Source organism: Mustelus asterias, chromosome 3 (assembly GCF_964213995.1).
Source record: "Mustelus asterias chromosome 3, sMusAst1.hap1.1, whole genome shotgun sequence".
NCBI lineage: Eukaryota > Metazoa > Chordata > Chondrichthyes > Carcharhiniformes > Triakidae > Mustelus > Mustelus asterias.
The window spans coordinates 56636279-56655179 of NC_135803.1; the positions used below are offsets into that span (position 1 = coordinate 56636279).

Sequence of the window (18901 nt, forward strand, 5' to 3'; positions counted from 1 at the left end):
AGAGTCACTGGATCACAATACATCAGATCAGGGGTAACATTTGGCTGATCATATGGGAGGAGCAGCTGACTGGGAAAGTGGGGGTGTTAGCTTGGGGGTTGGAGCTCAGCAGTTGGGACGGAGAGGGAAAATTAATGCTTGGGAGATCAGGAATTGACATGGCATAAGCCAGCCACACTCAGCAGCAAGGAGGCAACAATCAGAAGAAAGGAGGGCAAAAATTTGCTCGAGGGCCAGGGGAAGCATTCCAGCTCTTCCCAGCCCACAATCAGTGCTGGAAAAGCACCACACTGTTGAATGCCGCTGTCATCAGTACTGGGTTTCCCGAGCACTGGGAAGGCCAGATCATTGCCATTAAGTGCAAAACATCTGTTAAAATCTGAGGCATGCGGCCTCATTAGTATATTCAAAATACTGGCTCATGTCTTGATAGCAGATTAGTTGCTCACACCGCAGAAACCCAGGTTTTACAATTTAAACCACATCCCACCCCACCCCCCCCCCCCTCCCTCCCCCGCATTCCAGGGGGGGGATGTAATTTCAACATGTTCCCGTCTCCCATTCAATCAGCACCTCTGCTCTGTCTCAAATTTTTAAACTGTCAACACAATATAAATGGTAATTAGAGACAGTCCGTTTAAATATTTAACTAATTTGTGTGCTTTTTTAATAAATTCGTATTAGGAAGAGAAACCACAAACTCAATTTAACGGACTTTGTAAAGTTTACAGAACATAACTTGTGCTCTTATCTCTTTAAAAAAAGCACTCATGGAAATACTGCTTCAAAACAATAACACTTCAAAAAATGTGTTTTCACCTTTTCTTCAAGCAATTTTGAAAAAGGACGGAGCAAAAACTTCTGGAAGGTAAAGAAATATGTTCCACTAGTTTAGTGGAAATGGAAATTGTGTAACGTACACAGGATCACACTGCACAATGTAAACTCAGGTAACAGTGTCAGAGATCTGGACATTAATATCAAGTGAAAGGCTTTTGAGAGAGGCTGGGGTTCTCAAATTAAAAACTTGAATTAAAGGACTGCTGACTGGATTACTTTAATCATATAATTCCAAAGTATATGTAAATTTTTGAACTCTGTATTTGGTTTAAAACTTTTACTTTGGATATTATGAAGTTCAATTGCTCAGAAAAGGATGGATAAATCTCTTACAGAAAGTTTTCCGAGAGATCCATTGTTGGAGGGGGTAGTGGGGCTTAGGGAATCTCGTGTTACTTAGCGACCAGAGGCTATACAGTAATGATTATGATAGAACATGGCTGAAAAGGTTCATCCATTTTAATAGAGGTCACAAGAATTTATAACAGAGAAAGTTAAGATTACAATTTTACTATAATTGTGACAAGAGGAAGTAGAAGTTTTCAAAGAGGAACTGGGCTTAGAACTTATATTTTTAAGATACTGTTTGATTGCCCATGTATGTATTTGATTGATACCGGTTGAACATTGTGATGCTGCCAAGGTAAACTAGTTAATAGACAATGTTACAGTATGGGGGAAGAAGGAGCATGGGGGGTCATGGGAGGGAGGGGGGGGGGGGGGTGGAGAGAGAAGATTACTTGTATTGTATGCAGTAAGTTAGATGTCAAGGTGTAATATTCTATAAATTGTTATATTTTGGATATGTTTATGAAAACTCATCAAACAGGTGATGTATCATTCGGTGGGGAGATGTTACAATTGCGAGGTTTATAAGATAACATTTGGGGACTGTAGCTTTAAATTTTGGGTGAATGGAGTCATGTGTCCTGTTCTGGAGTGTTCCCTATAGCAAGGCTGGATGGCTAAAATGTTAGACATCAAACTAAAACTTAGCTTGTTTTACTGAGAAGAAGGTGCAAAGTATTTATGCTTGGAGACAATAGCCGCAATTCTGGTGGGGTGCCCAACCTGCTCATCCTTAGCAACTTTGAGGTGGACACCCCAGAGCTCGAGTGCGAGCATGCACCAAGGTCATCAGGTCATAGAATTTGATGATCAGCTATGATCAAAATGAATGGCAGAGCAAGTTCAAAGGGCAGAATGGCCTACTCCTGCTTCTATTTTCTGTCCTTTGCTCTTTCCTCATGGACTTGCAAATTGTTCCTTATCAAGTGCTTACCCAGTTTCCTTTTGAAGGCAATAATTGAATCTGCTTCAAAAACCCTTTCAAGCTCGACTAGAGCTCAATCTATCAAATTTTAAACTTCAGCCAGAATGGGCTGCCACCAACACCATGGGAGAGATATGTTCATTTAAAAAAAACAGAAGCATCTGGCAGTCAAACTAATATTTCGAAGAATTTTTTTTTCAAAATGTCCTTCTGGCAAAAGAACTCCTACGTTTGCCAAAACATAATCATCTGTTTTGGGGTTCTGACAGATATTCCAGCACATGACCACAATTTGACTTACAATGATAAGAATGTTCTGTTCTGTGTTGAATCATTAAAGTGTTTAAAATTCCATGAAACAAAAGACAATATATTAAGTAGTGCAAGTGTCAGAGTAACAGTTCACCTGCTGCCCTTTATTCATTAATCATAAAATTAGAAAAAAGGTTTTACTTACACACTATTATCTATGGAATTTGACAATAATCATTGATGGTGCAAAAGTTGTAAATGCAAACTACTGTTGGTGAGATTATCATGTGAACGCACCAAATTCCTATCTCTATTATCCTAATTGAGACAAAAAATACTTGCATTATATAGCACCTTTCAAAATCACCAGGCACCTCAAAGCATTTAGCAGCCAATGAAGTTCTTTCAAAGGAAACGAGGCTGAGGTTGGGCTTGATAATTGGAGCTATGCCATGGGTCACAATATAGGAAAAGCAAGAGCTGGAATGAATGTTTAGGCAGAAAAAGTGTTTGGGGAAGGTATCGTCACTCATTAACCAGGTTTGTATCAGTATTAAAATGTCAACAGGTTAACCTACAATTAGGTTATGGATGGCAAGGGCATTCACACAAGCGAATTAATGTTCTAGAATAGCATTATTCAGAATGGAGCAGTAATGGCTAATCTGAGGGAACTCATGGGGAAGAGATAAATGAGATGGGATGGATTTTGAAAGTGCTGTAGCCAGTAGCCAGTAGACCTGAAAAGATGGTTATGTGTGAAGGTGTGCTGTTCTCTGCTCAGTGGTAACCCCATGGAACCTGGTCAAAGGACAAAGCCTATCGAGTGAGATACTACAAATTTAACACCTGGACACAAAGAGAGGGGCAACTGGCCTTACTGCTACCAGATTTAGAATTTCCAAGACATTGGAGAGCGAGAATGTTGCTGCTATATGAGCAAAGTGGGGAAGCCACAGCTATGAAAGCAGGATGCTCGTAAGGGTCAATTTTACATTCAGAAAGAAGATGGAACAGATGGGGCTTTTGAGCTAAGAAGTCAAGATAAATGGACCAAAATTGTGTTTGGAAATTTATTTGATTATGCTCAGAATTGAGTGAAGGGGGCACTGCTTAAAAAAGGACACCGGAAAACTCGTCTTAGCAAGGCAGGGAAAAGGGATCCTGTTAACAGCAGAAGGGCTTTGGACTTGAATCTACAAAGCTATGTTTCTGTTCAGAATGCGATGTAATGTATAAATGTGGCATGGGGTTTTTGATTGTGTTAACAAGTTAATAAATACATTTTCTGCAGTTTAGAGTATCAGTTGCCTATTTATGTTTGTTTGATGTTGACTTTAGTTTGAATAAAAATCTTAAAACACAAAATATTGTTGTGTGATCCATTTCGTAGGTCACTGGGAAATTCATATCTCATTTTGTGTCTCTCCAAGGATTGTAATGAAAGGTTAAGCCCCAGTAAGTAGGTCAAGGAACATAATTACTAGAAATGGAAAGTGAGATGGTGGTGTCTCAGGAAGATGAGTGTCACAGTGGGGACAATGGGCAGGATTTTAGTCTCACTCATCCTGAAACCATAAAATCCCGCCCGTAGTCAATGCACCTTCCCATGCTCCGCCTTTCAGCCGCTCCAATTCCCATGGTGGGCAGGCTACTAAAATTCCAGCCAATGTCTCAGTATTCAGAACTGAATCTCACCTTCATTTAAAAATAATAAATTGCCACCTTCGATATCATAAGGGACAGACAGAATTGATTTAAGAAATAATACATGCCTATTGATGATACAAGGGTAATTTGATGAGATTGTGAACTTGAATTTTTCATAAGTTCTGAAATATTTAAATGCAGCTATGGCTCTTGGCGATGATGATAAATTAGGGAGATTGAAAATTAATTTGACAGTGTATAAAGTGATAAAAATATCCTAAGAAGTAGAACGCAATTTTACAATGTTCTGTATCCCAAACTGTTCAAGGAGTTCATAAATAAAGACCATGATAAACTTTGTTAACATTAAGCTATACAATCAGATGACAAGTATTAACAGGATTGACAGCAATAAAGTAACAACTGTGGGCACAACAAAATGGTACCCATTTGTAAAGATGCAAAAGAGCAAGGATTGGAGGCAATAAACTGCCCATTCAATTAATGCATTTATACAATATGAAGCTACTAAATCAGCTAACTAAATGCTAGGATGCATGCTGGATACAATTAATTAAAAGTCAAGGTAAAGTTTAAAGTTTATTTATTAGTGTCACAAGTAGGCTTACAATAATACTGCAATTAAGTTACTGTGAAAATCCCTTAGTCGCCACATCCGGTGATTGTTCGGGTACACGGAGGGGGAATTTAGCATGGCCAATGCACCTACTTTCAGACTGGTAGTGGAAACCAGAGCACCCAGAGGAAACCCATGCAGACATGGGGAGAATGTGCAGACTGTGCACAGATAGTGACCCACAACAGGAATCAAATCCAGGTTTCCGGTGCTTTGAGGCAGCAATGCTAACCACTGTGCCACCTTTAAGATTAAGTTATTTAATCTTTTATAGATCATTAGTGTGATCAGTTTTGAATTACTGTTTTGGGATTCATATCTTCAAAGCTTTAAAAATAATCCACAGAACAGCAACAAGAATTACTTTGGGATGCAAGTTCTCAAATTATAGAGACTCACCGAACTAGATTGTGGAGAGAGATTGATAGGGTCTCGATCGGGATTTTTTAATACTGAAAGACATTGATAATATAGACAAATGCACGTTATTTAACGTGCAAAATTAGAAACTATAAATATAAAATGAAAGAATCTCAAGATTACAGTAATATTTTTCACCCAGCAGGGTGTACATGGAATACACACACCAAAGACAGTTAACACTTCATCAATTAACCCCTTCACAAAATATTGGGGCAAAGGGGAATTTAAAAAAAATTCTCTCCATGGGAATGGCAAATTATAAATATATTTATAAAGAAACTTTTAAATGTCAAGAGATTTCATAATCATAATAGTAGATGTCTGGAATGGGCAGGTAAATAATTTCCATTCTACTGCTCATCTTGATGAACACTTTTCTTCTTGCTAATTTTCTCCTCTCCCTTTGCCCTGTAAAGGTCTCTTTTTGAGTATAGTTTCACTGGTATTGGGCTCCCTTCAGTTTTGAATCCAAGGTCATTCTTTGTAAACCTCAACAGCAAGAGTTTGGAAGCTATTCAACTGTTGTATGCTATCAGTGCTGAGCTCAATTCTGCCTTCAACCAACATCCAACCTCTGCACAGATGCACTTTCAGCAAGGGATTACTGGATAAGGAATGGCGGCCGCATTCAGGAGTGGAAACTATGGCTTATCTTCCCTCCCCTAACCCAGGGATGTCAAACCAAATTATATAAATTCCATGCCCTCTGGCTGAGCTCCGATATCAAATTCCTAGACTGCATGGTTCAGTTACTCACTTGATCAATTCATTGAACACCCGAGGGGGATTTATTTTGTTTTAGAAAAAAAGTGATCAAAATTGTATGAGCCATAATTACTCGAGTTCTGCTGAAAACATATAAATCAACTAGTCAGGCTTGAATAATGGAGATACAAGTGTACTATTTTATTTTCTACATTGTTCCTTCATTTTTGATTACCAGGTAAAAAATGAAACTAAATTATATGATCGACCACTTCACATTAGATGTTGTTTTAGAGCACTTTCTATTTAGTATGTTCTGCTTTACTTTTCCTATTCAAATCCAGGCATTCACACTAATTACATACTTCTGTGCATACAATTTTCATTCTTTTTTCTATTATTACTAAAGTCATCAGTGCCTCCTTCAACAATTCAAACATTAAGAATCATTAAGTTGGCCAAATATATCACCACGTTCTATTACCGCTGTCTGATTTTTTGGGAGTCTATGCTTCTCTCATTGAAATTCCTGGATAATTTGGTACAATTCTCAGATTGAGTACTGCACTGATAAACATTTCCTACGTTATTTCCAACTTAAATATTTCCTAATTGCCTTACACAGAAATCCTGGCCCCATTTCTGAGTTTCATCTGTTCAGATTTCTCTTCTCCAACAATCCTCATTTGTAACTGACCTACATTTTCCTTATGCCCAAATTTAATATCTGCTGGGCTACCATATGCATTTCATTATTTCTGTCAATAATCTCCAGCATAATTCTTGTCTTGAAGTAATCCAGATTCTACTGTTGTTCCAAGATGGGTGAACAATTACATCTTATCAAATTTTATTTTAACAATTACTTTTTTGAAGAGTTTCCAGCTCCTTCTATTATTTTATCTCCCCATCCTTCTTAAAGATAAGCTGTACAAAATTGCACATTGGAAGCATTTCCACCAGATGGCTGGTAAACCTTGCAGCATACAGAGCCTTCAAGAAGCAAAGGATACACTTACAAGCAACCAATATCTAAAATGGCAATCTAGTTTGCACTTTAGATTGCAGATGAGCTGTGTCAAACAAAACACAGATTGAATGATATTTATATATTCTACGTAAACTCAGGATCACCCTACAAAAATGCACTTCAACATTAATCCCACATTTCCAGCCTAGGCATGCTTTGTTCCTTACCTTCTTTAATCTACTGTTGATCGTATAAAATTGTGCTAATTCTGTCACTGTAGCTCAATGACTTGCAATCTTGCATTAGATAAAGCTCTCCAGGGACCTGTATAGATATGGCGCCATCTGGTGGATTTTATGTCACTCCTCCATCAAAGATGCCATTTACTTGATCTTTAACAGATAAGCATTAAAAAGCTGACAGATATAGAAAAGAACTTGTATTTTTATAAACCCTTTCACATCCTCAGAAAATCCCCAAGTGCTTCACAGCCTGGAAAGTTCTGTCGCTGCTGTAACATAATCAGAACTAGCAACTGATTTACAAGACTCAACAAACAGTATTGAGATAAATAATCAGAGTATCGGTTTTACTGGTGTCCGTTAAGAGATATAACTCCCCTCCCATTATTCAAATAGCCATGATGAAGGAGCAGCTCGTGCTACCAAAATAAACCTGAAGTGTCAGCTTATGGAAGTCTCCAGACTGCATTTGAATCCACAACATTCTGACTCAGAAGTGAGATTGCACCGTTAAGTTTAGGGTGGCATGTAAATATCCCTCGCCTCCCCAGATGTTCGATAAAATAGTTTGGGCTTTAAAGAATTTTTCAATGCAACACTTCTCCACAATTGAGAAAATAAGTTTCCTAAGGGTAAAGCTGTAGTCACTTTTTTATCAATATAAAAGTGGTTTAAGGTGCACATCAACACAAAAGTGGAAGTACAACTTGGGACTCAGTTCTGAATCTAACTTCCAAGCACATTAAAATCAAATATGATTTGACCCCATCTAAAATATAATCTCCCACCACAATGGACATGCAACACTACATTCAATATGCAAGTCTATTGCAACATAAACCCATAGTCGTAAAGCATCCTGGTTTGCTAATCTTCTTGAAATCTTTAGATAATTTACATTTTTAATACTATTAAAGAACACTCCTTCCAACACTTCAATAATTAAAATTTAGACATGTGGGTATAAAGTGTGGCCAAGCACAAACATTCTGGTTGATTGTAATGCAATCAGTGATTATGTATTAATTAACCAGACCTCTGCTGTTTTTTATCTCTCCCAATGTGCTATATTATATCCAATCATAATACGTTCTACCAATTATCGGTCTTAAGGGTTTGCCTTGCATAGCTATTGCTTTGAAGTATCATAAAAATACAACATTTTCAGAGTTTTAGGCTATATTTTGCTTTAAGTGGAACAAATGCCAAGTTTATCTCTTCTGTGAATTTTGCTTTCAATTTGACAAGTTCATTTTTGAATGCAGCCAATTCAATAATGATTCCAGCAGCTTGATCCAGCCTTAGATTCAGAAGAGCAAACATTTAACATTCTGTCCAAGTTGATACAGATCAGCCTTCATTGCAAGTCACTCTGGGGAGATCAGATGAATACAAGCCAGCCTAGTTGCACCTGTAGCGATCTGGGATCAAAGTCTTTGCTAACCTATAGGGAGGGTTTAAACTATCTTGGCAGGGGTGGGTTGGGGCTTGGGAACCAGGAGATAACAATGGATAGAAAGAAGAAGATGCACGAAGAATTGAAAGAGATAGAGAGCACTAGAATAAGAAACTGTTAAGGTATTAGATGGGATCAAAGCAACAGGAAATGTGATACGGCCTAATTAAGTTATGTGAATGCATGGAGTGTGGTAAATAAGTTTGGTGAGCTGCAGGCACAGGTAGCCTTGTGGGCATATAATGTTGTGATGATAACAGAGTCCTGATTCAAAAATGGGCAGGACTGGATACTAAATTTTCCTGGATACATGTTGTTTGGGAAAGATGGTGAAGGAATGAAAGATGGGAGGAGTGGCAGTAGTAATTATGGATAAATTACAGTGGTGGGTAGAGAGGATGTCGTAGAGGAGTCAAGGACAAAATTTACTGTATTTGGTTAGAACTAAGAAACAATAGAGGTATATTACACTACTGAGTGTATTCTGGAGACCTCCAACTAATGGGAAAAGTATGGAGGAGCAAATTTGCAAGGATTTTATGATGATGGGGACTTTAATTATCCTAATATAGACTGGAATAGAAAAGGTATCAAGGCAGAAAGGGAGAAGAGTCACGAAAGTGTGTTCAGGGGAATTTTCTACTATATTCCCTGTCCAAGGAAAGAGGTTTTGCTGAATCTGGTCCTGGGAATGAGATGGGTCAAGAGGATCAAGTGTCAGTAGGGGAACATTTAGAGGACCGTGATCACAGTACCATCAGGCTTAGGTTAAGCTATGGAAAAGAAGAGAGCAATCCAGAATAAAAATAATTAATTGTGGGAGAACCAATTTCAATGGGGTGTGAATGGATCTGGCTCAGGTAAATTGGAATCAATGATTGACAAGCAAACTAATTAAACAAACGGTTGCCTTTAGAGAAAAGGTAGTTTGGATACAGTCAAGGTACATTCCCACAAGGGAGGAAGGAACAAACAAAGCCAGAGCTCCCTGAATAATGAGGTGTAGAGAGTAGAAAAGGTGGATAATACAAGTGAAAACCAAGTTCAATATAAAATGTTTAAAGGGGAATTGAAAAAAGAAATGAGAAGCAAACAGAGAGTACAAGAAGTGACTGACAACCACAAAAAAGGGAATCCGAGAGTCTTCTGCAAATCTACAAATAGTAAATGGGCAGTAAACGGACTAGGGCAATTGAGGGATCAGAAAGGGGATATAGATATAGAAGCAGGGGCATGACACTAAATGAGTACTTTACATCGGTCTTTACCAAGGAATGCCAAAGTCATAGTGAAAAAGGAGGGAGTCAAGACACTGGATGGGTGAAAAATTGATAAGGAAGAGGCATTAGAAAGGCTGGCTATAGTCATCAGTGCCGGATCAGGTCCATTTAAGGATACTGAGGGAAGGTGGAAATTTTAGAGGCACAAGTCAAGAGTGTAATGGAATATTCTCCACTTGTCTGGATGAGTGCAGCTCCAACAACACTCAACAAGGTTGACACCATCCAGGACAAAGCTGTCCACTTGATTGCAGTTCCTTCCACAAACATTCAATTCCTCCACCACTCACAGACAGTAGCAGATGTGTGTACAATCTACAAGATGCACTGCAGGAACTCACTAAGGTTCCTTTAGTAGCACATTCCAAAACCACCATCTAGAAGAACAAAAGCAGCAGATAGCAAGGAACACCATCACCTGGAGGTTCCCCTTCAAGTCACTCATCATTCTGACTTGGAACTATATTGCCTTTCCTTCACTTCGCTGGGTTCAAAGCCTGGAAATACCTAACATCATCGTGGGTGTATGTCAGGGACTGCAGCGGTTCAAGAAGGCAGTTCACCACCAACTTCTGCAGGGCAATTAGGGATGGGCAATAAATGGTGGCCTAGCCAGTGACGCCCATATTCTGTAAATGAAATTTTTAAAAAGACACCAACCAAAATCTTGCAACTCTTCTTTGATACAAGGGTGGTGCCAGAGGACTAGAAATTGCCCAAGAAAGGGCAGTAAGTTTAATTTAAGTGATAGGGAAGGTTTTAGGAAGGATAACCCAGGATAAAATTAAGTCACTTGGACAAATATTGGGAACTGTCAGGAGAGTGATAAACTTCAAGAGAACATAGATAGATTGATGGAATAGGCAGATACATGGCAGATGAAATGTAACATACAGAAAGGTGTGAAGTGATACGTTCTAGGAGAATGAGAAATTGCTACAAAAAATAAAGTAACCTAAAGGGGTGCTGAGGCAGAGGAACCTTTTGGTTGGCAGGGAAGGTGCCCATAATAAGCTAATAAATAAAGGTCCCTTGACTCCACATTCTCTGACAAGTGGCAGAATGGATTGCTAACGGGCTTCAAGCCGGAAATCAGAGTAGGAATAAAGGGTAGCTATTCAAAATGTCAGAAGCTGGGAAGTAGTTTTCCACAAGGATCCAGAACCATAGCAATGTGATTGATTTTAAATTGCCCTCTGAAATAATCTAACAAGCCATCCAGTTGTATAAAACTCCGATGAAGAAGTCTAATATCGGTGGCCCAGTGGTTAGTACTACTGCCTCACAGCGCCAGGGACCCAGGTTAGATTCCCATCTTGGGTCACTGTCTGTACAGCGTCTGCATGTTCTCCCCATGTCCAAGTAGGTTTCCTCCGGGTGCTCCGGTTTCCTCCCACAGTCTAAAAGACATGTTGGTTGGGTGCATTGGCCATGTAAAATTCTTCCTCATGTATCCGAACAGGTGCCGGAGTGTGGCAGCTAGGGGATTTTCACAGTAACTTCACTGCAGTGTTAATGTAAGCCGACTTGTGACACTAATAAATAAACTTTAAACTAATGTGAATAAAACCCGATGGACCATCCAGCAGTAAGCTAAACTGAGCCTGCAGCAGATTATGAGAGAATCAACATGGAGGAAAACCTACTTGATCTCATCCTCTCCAATCTAATAGTCAAAGATGCATTTATTCATAACAATACATATTAGGAGTAATCACGGTACTATCTTTGTGGAGACAAAGTCCTGTCTACACACTGAAGATATGGTCCATCATGTTAGCTGGCACTACCACCATGCTAAATGGAATAGATTCATACCAGATCTGCCAGCTTAATACTAGGCATGGATGGGGCACTCAAGCCCTAAGCAACAGCAGAATTGTAATCTCACAGCCCGGATTTCCCTCACTCTACCATTACCATCAAACCAAGGAATTAACTCTGATTTGAAGAAGAGTGCAGGAGAGCACATTAGGAGCAGAACCAGGTGTGCTTAAAAATGAGGTGCCGACCTGGAGAAGCTACAACACAGCATTATCTGCATGTTAAACAGCGAAAGCGTCATGCTATAGACTGAGCCAAGCAATCCCACAATAAATCAACTAAGAGGTATAACACCTGGTAGGCAATTAAACAACTAATGGGAAGAGAAGGCATATCACCCACAATATCAGAACCCAGCATGTGGGTTTAAAAGACAAAGCTGAACAATTTGCAACCATCTTCATCCAGAAATGCCGAGTGTGGCATCAAAGAGCCCTTGCAAAATTAAAATCAAACAGGAAACAGTAAAAAACCGTCCACTGACTGGAGTCATACTTTGCACAAAGAAAGAAGATTGTGGTTGTACAAGTCAATCATCTCAGTCCCAGGACATTGCTGCAGGAGTTCCTCACTGTCCTAGACCCAACCATCTTCAGTAGCTTCATTAATGACCCTCTCTCCATCACAAGGTTAGAACTGGGGTTGTCTGCTGCTGACTGCAGTGTTCAGTTTCATTTGCGTCTCCTTGGATAACAAAAGAGGTCCATGCCATTGTGTAGCCAAGACCTTAACAACATTCAGGCCCAGCTGATCAGTGCCAAGTAATATTCATGCGAGTCAGTGATCATCTCCAATCAGAGAGAGCCTAAACATCTCTTAACATTCATTGACATTACCATCACTGAGACTCCCATCATCAACATCCTGGAAGTCACTGTTGACCATAAAATCAACTGGACTAACAATAAATTCTAGACAGGTCAGAGGTTGGGGATTCTGCCATAAGTGGCTCACCTCATGACTCCCCATCACATTTCCACTATTTACAAGACACAAGTTAGGAGCAGAATGGAAGCCTTTCCACTTGCTGCAGGGGTACAGGTGCAACAATATTGAAGAAAACAGATATTATCTCGGACAAAGCAGTCAATTTGTATAGCATTTTTTCATTAAGCTGCACATCTACCAGTGTACCGTGACTTCAGTATGTCTTATCTACAGGATGCAATATAGCAATTCATTATTATTTCTTCAACTACATCTCCAAGCCCACAACTTCACCGCCTGGAACAAGAGAAACAGGTGCACAAGAAGATCATGACCTGCAAGCTCTTCTTCAAGTCTCTTACATCCTGACTTGAATTTATAATCTCTTTCCATCATCATTACTGGGTCAAAATCCTGAAACTCCATGCCTAAAAATATTCTGGTAGCACCATCTACATAGTTTGTTGCAATTCAAGAAGGCTCCCACATCCTTTTCAAGGACTACAAGGGACACATGTAAATAAAGGGTTTGTCAGCGACGCCCATTATTCCAATCTTTTTTAAAATTATTTTTCCCTTAGGGATAGCTGCAGTTATCCCTCTCTCACTGCTGGTTTTCAGTTTCTCCATCGAAAACTCCCTGTCACATTCTATTTTGATGTGGAGATGCCGGCGTTGGACTGGGGTAAGCACAGTAAGAAGTCTCACTACACCAGGTTAAAGTCCAACAGGTTTATTTGGTAGCAAATACCATAAGCTTTCGGAGCACAGCTCCTTCACTTCTCCAGCTTCCACCCTAAACACGTTAAAGAAGCCATCCCCTACGAACAAGCCCTCCGAATACACAGGATCTGCTCGGATGAGGAGGATCGCAACAGACACCTCAAGACGCTGAAAGATGCCCTCATAAGAACAGGATATGGCGCTCGACTCATCGATCAACAGTTCCGACGCGCCACAGCGAAAAACCGCACCTACCTCCTCAGAAGACAAACACGGGACACGGTGGACAGAGTACCCTTCGTCGTCCAGTACTTCCCCGGAGCGGAGAAGCTACGGAATCTCCTCCGGAGCCTTCAACATGTCATTGATGAAGACGAACATCTCGCCAAGGCCATCCCCACACCCCCACTTCTTGCCTTCAAACAACCACGCAACCTCAAACAGACCATTGTCCGCAGCAAACTACCCAGCCTTCAGAGAACAGTGACCACGACACCACACAACCCTGCCACAGCAACCTCTGCAAGACATGCCGGATCATCAACACGGATGCCATCATCTCACGTGAGAACACCATCTACCAGGTACACGGTACCTACTCTTGCAACTCGGCCAACGTTGTCTACCTGATACGCTGCAAGAAAGGATGTCCCGAGGCATGGTACATTGGGGAAACCATGCAGACGCTACGACAACGGATGAATGAACACCGCTCGACAATCACCAGGCAAGACTGTTCTCTTCCTGTGGGGGAGCACTTCAGCAGTCACGGGCATTCAGCCTTGGATCTTCAGGTAAGCGTTCTCCAAGGCGGCCTTCACGACACACGACAGCGCAGAGTCGCTGAGCAGAAACTGATAGCCAAGTTCCACACACATGAGGACGGCCTAAACCGGGATGTTGGAGTTATGTCACATTATCAGTAACCCCCACAGCTTGCCTCCTGGGCTTGCAGAATTTCACCAGCTGTTCTGTCTGGAGACAATACACAGCTCTTTAACCTGTGTTGAATGCTCCCTCCACCCACATTGTCTGTACATTTAAGACCTGGCTGGCTGTAGAGATTTGCATTCTAATCAGTATTCTGTAATTTGATTTCTGTGTCTGTTTGCACTGTTTGAGAACAGATAACCACTCCATCTGACGAAGGAGCTGTGCTCCGAAAGCTTATGGTATTTGCTACCAAATAAACCTGTTGGACTTTAACCTGGTGTTGTGAGACTTCTTACATTCTATTTTGGACATACTATAACGGTTCAGGCTTCATCACAGCTCAAAATACATCGCTCAATATGTTTTATTCTGTATTGAAAAAAATCTAATTGCAGTGTTTCCTATTTGCAAGACAATTTTTTCTTCATCCGACAATCATCGGGATTTTAAAAAAATAAAGCACACCTGACCTGGTCAAGAAGAAGGAGGCACATGACATGCATAGGCAGCTGGGATCAAGTGAATCCCTTGAAGAGTATTGGGGATGCAGGAGTACAGTTAAGAGAGAAATCAGGAGGGCAAAAAGGGGACATAAGATTGTTTTGGTAGATAAGGCAAAGGAGAATTCAAAGAGCTTCTACAAATACATAAAGGCCAAAAGAGTAACTAGGGAGAGAGTAGGGCCTCTTAAGGATGAACAACATCATCTATGTGTGGATCCACAAGAGATGGGCGAGATCCTAAATGAATATTTCTCATCAGTATTTACTGTTGAAAAAAGCATGGATGTTAGGGAATTTGGGGAAATAAATAGTGATGCCTTGAGGAGTGTACATATTACAAAGAAGGTGGTGCTGGAAATCTTAAAGTGCATCAAGATAGATAAATCCCCAGGACCTGATGAAGTGTATCCCAGGACATTGTGGGAGGCTAGGGAGGAAATGCAGGTCTCCTAGCAGAGATATTTGAATCATCGATAGTCACAGGTGAGGTGCCTGAAGATTGGAGTGGCAAATGTTATGCCTTTGTTTACAAAAGGCTGCAGGGAAAAGCCTGGGAACTACAGGCAGGTGAGCCTCACATCTGTGGTGGGTAAATTGTTGGAAGGCATTCTGAGAGACAGGATCTACAGGCATTTAGAGACGCAAGGACTGATTGGGGACAGTCAGCATGGCTTTGTGAGTGGAAAATCATGTCTCATGAATTTGATTGAGTTTTTTGAAGGGGTAACCAAGAAGGTAGATGAGGGCAGTGCAGTTGATGTTGTCTACATGGACTTGAGCAAGGCCTTTGACAAGGTACCGCATGGTAGGTTGTTGCATACGGTTAAATCTCACAGGATCCAGGGTGAGGTAACTAAATTGATTCAAAATTGACTTGATGACAGAAGCCAGAGGGTGGTAGTAGAGAGTTGCTTTTCAAACTGGAGACCTGTGACCAACGATGTGCCTCAGGGATTGGTGCTGGGTCCACTGTTATTTGTCATTTATATTAATGATTTGGATGAGAATATAGGAGTTATGGTTAGTAAGATTGATGGCATAGTGGACAGTGAAGAAGGTTATCTCGAATTGCAATGGGCTCTTGATCAATTGGGCCAGTGGGCTGATGAATGACAGATGGAGTTCAATTTAGATGAATGCGAGGTGATGCATTTTGGTAGATTGAACCAGGGCAGGGCTTACTCAGTTAATGGTAGGGCATTGGAGAGTTACAGACATAGAGATCTGGGGGTACAGGTTCATAGCTCCTTGAAAGTGGAGTCACAGGTGGACAGAGTGGTGAAGGCGGCATTCAGCATGCTTGGTTTCATTGGTCAGAACGTTGAACACAAGAGTTGGGACGTCTTGTTGAAGTTTTACAAGACATTGGTAAGGCCACACTTGGAATACTGTGTACAGTTCTGGTCACCCTATTATAGAAAGGATATTATTAAACTAGAAAGAGTGCAGAAAAAATTTACTCGGATGCTACCGGGACTTGATGGTTTAAGTTATAAGGAGAGGCTGGATAGACTGGGACTTTTTTCCTCTGGAGCATAGGAGGCTGAGGGGTGATCTTATAGGGGTCTATAAAATAATGAGAGGCATAGATCAGCTAGTCAATATCTTTTTCCAAAGATAGGGGAGTCTAAAACTAGAGGGCATAGGTTTAAAGTGAGAGGGGAGCGATTCAAAAGGGTTCAGAGGGGCAGTTTTTTCACACAGATGGTGGTGTCTGGAACAAGCTGCCAGGGATAGTAGTAGAAGTGGGTACAATTTTGTCTTTTAAAAAGTATTTAGACAGTTATATGGGTAAGATGGCTATAGAGGGATATGGGCCAAATGCGGGCAATTGGGACTAGCTTAGGGGTTTAAACAAAAAAGGGCAGCATGGACAAGTTGGGCCGAAGGACCTGTTTCTATGATGTAAACCTCTATAACTCTGCCAGTTCTTCCATTCTTTTTGTTTCTTATCCTCCACCAAGTTCCTGTCACCTCTCCATAATGGCCCCTGTACCCAACATCTCAAAATCAAAAAATTATGATCATTGTGTTTCAACGCCTTGATGGGCTTGCCCTTCAATATCTCTAAGACCTTTGGCAGCTCTGGAAACTCCAGCCCTCCTCTGCCTCTAATCTTTTATGAAGTCTCCCTCCCTTTGCCCTGTTATTAGCACATATGCTTTCAGCAGCTTGGGCCCAATGTTCACAAATGTCCTCCTTAAACCACTCTACCCTTTTCTCTTCCTCAAAATCTGCCTCTTTGACCAAGCTTTTGATCATCGTTCGAAATACCTCCAGCTGTGGCACAACATAATTTATTTTTATTATGCATCTGTGGAGGACTTTGAACAGTTTCTAATTATAAAGGTACTTAATTAATGCAACTTGGTTTTCTTTACAACCCTAATACTGCCTGCCTGTGTGCCTTTGGTCCGTCACCTTCATGCGTCAATGAAAATAAAACTAGAACACACACAATATTTTATTTGTTTTGATATACCATTTTTCTTAAGTAAGTTTATCTGGTTCCAGCAGTGACTAAAAAGGTAACTCCCACAAGCTCAGCCAATTGCTCAGCTATGCCAATCAGAAGGCAACTACCTCCTCATTGGCAGAGGAAAACTTTATCACCAGCTGACTGAAAAGTGGCAGTGACAGCAGCTTGATAGTAAATGACTAGCAAGAATATGTAAATATGTTAATCAACCCAAATGTGAGAAATAAATAAAAGAAACGGAATCAGTGGAGGGCAATAAACTGGCAAAACAGCTGGAAACGAGAATGGGGAGAAAGAGTGATGAAGGAAGAGAGAAAGAAAAGAAAACTTGTCGACATTTTACCCCTATTTTCATCAACTCTCGCATTGTACAACTTCACTAGCAAGAACAGAGAAAATATTCTCTATTTGCTCAGGAATGTTGCTTCATGACTGTCAACCAGAAAGTAGACTGAACCTTCCATTTATCCACATCTACAATGAAAAGTCTGAATCTAATTTTGAAGCGAATAAGAAACCAAATTTAAATTAACAGAGGGTGCCCCACAGTCTGCACTATTCCACATGTTTGAAATTTTTTTTTTACCTCTAATGATATTGTAGGTGTGACACTATTGGTGAGGTGATGGCCTAGTGGTATTATCGCTAGACTATTAATCCAGAAACTCAGCTAATGTTCTGACCCGGATTTGAAACCCGCCACAACAGGTAAAAAAATCTGGAATTAAGAACTTACTAATGATCATGAAACGATTGTTGGAAACCCGATCTGGTTCGCTAATGCCCTTTAGGGAAGGGAATCTGCTGTCCTTATCAGGTCTGGCCTGACTCCAGAGCCACAGCAATGTGGTTGACTCCAAGGGCAACTAGGGATGGGCAATAAATGCTGGCCAGCCAGCTATGTCCATGTCCCATGAAAAATTATTGACTGCTATCATTTTTGACACAGGGTGTTATTAGACGGGTTAAGGTTAACGATCAGAGTTTTGCTTAAAACCCACAATGAATTTAATCAGTGTGCTAGAATACAAATGGCAGAGACTTTCAGAAAGCAATTTTTAAAGAAAATTTTAAAAACCCTGGGCCGGATGTCTCCAGCTATTCACACCTCACTGCCTCTGCAAGCATAGATGGAAAATTTGGCGCCCAGCCAAATCTCCACTCACTGCAGTGGGACCAGAGAATTCCACTGGCGTGAATGGCCGAAGAATACTGGCCCTAAAATTAGAACAGCTCATGTAAATATGTGAAGAAGAGTCATACAGACTCAAAACATTAACTCTCCACAGCTGCTGCCAGACCAGCATTTTCTGTTTTTTATTTCAGACTTCCAGCATCCGCAGTATTTTGCTTTTATGTACATATTTTGCCAGCACTTGATTTTAACCAAGTCTCTTTAAAGCATATTTATCCACTTTACTAATATTTTCACTGCAAATTTTTAGTTGAAAAGGGAGAGGAACTAAAGTATGACAAATATTTCCAAAACAGTCATACAAATTGAAAATATGGCACCACTAGCATGCCGTCACAGTCTAATAAATATGAATTCTGTTAAAAAAAGTTGCTATGTAATTATTTATAAATCTATCACTCTAAGTCGGTATGTTTCATCCGGGGCAGCAATAGGAGCAATTTAATCGGCCACTGCATTTAAGTTAGGAAAGTGAAAACTGGCCAGGATTTCCATTCTTGATGGGAAAGAATTGGTTCACATTCAGCTGTGACATCTTCCACAGTTGGATGGACTACCAGCATACAATGCGAAGCCTCACACATTTTAA

At 40.4% G+C, this 18901-nt stretch overlaps 1 protein-coding gene across 7 annotated transcripts in view; it reads right to left on the minus strand.

Moving 5' to 3' along the window:
- ift80 (intraflagellar transport 80 homolog (Chlamydomonas)) overlaps positions 1-18901 on the minus strand; it is a 253918-nt gene that overhangs the window by 217934 nt on the left and 17083 nt on the right. For 2 of the 7 annotated variants that reach the window (XM_078209026.1, XM_078209023.1), the window contains exon 1: positions 6978-7058. The exons of 2 other annotated variants lie outside the window; for them this stretch is intronic. The gene's annotated coding sequence lies outside the window, so the exon portion shown is untranslated. Of the gene's footprint in view, positions 1-6793; positions 7059-18901 lie in introns of those variants that run through there. 3 more of the 7 variants (XM_078209028.1, XM_078209024.1, XM_078209025.1) reach the window with 2 other exon arrangements.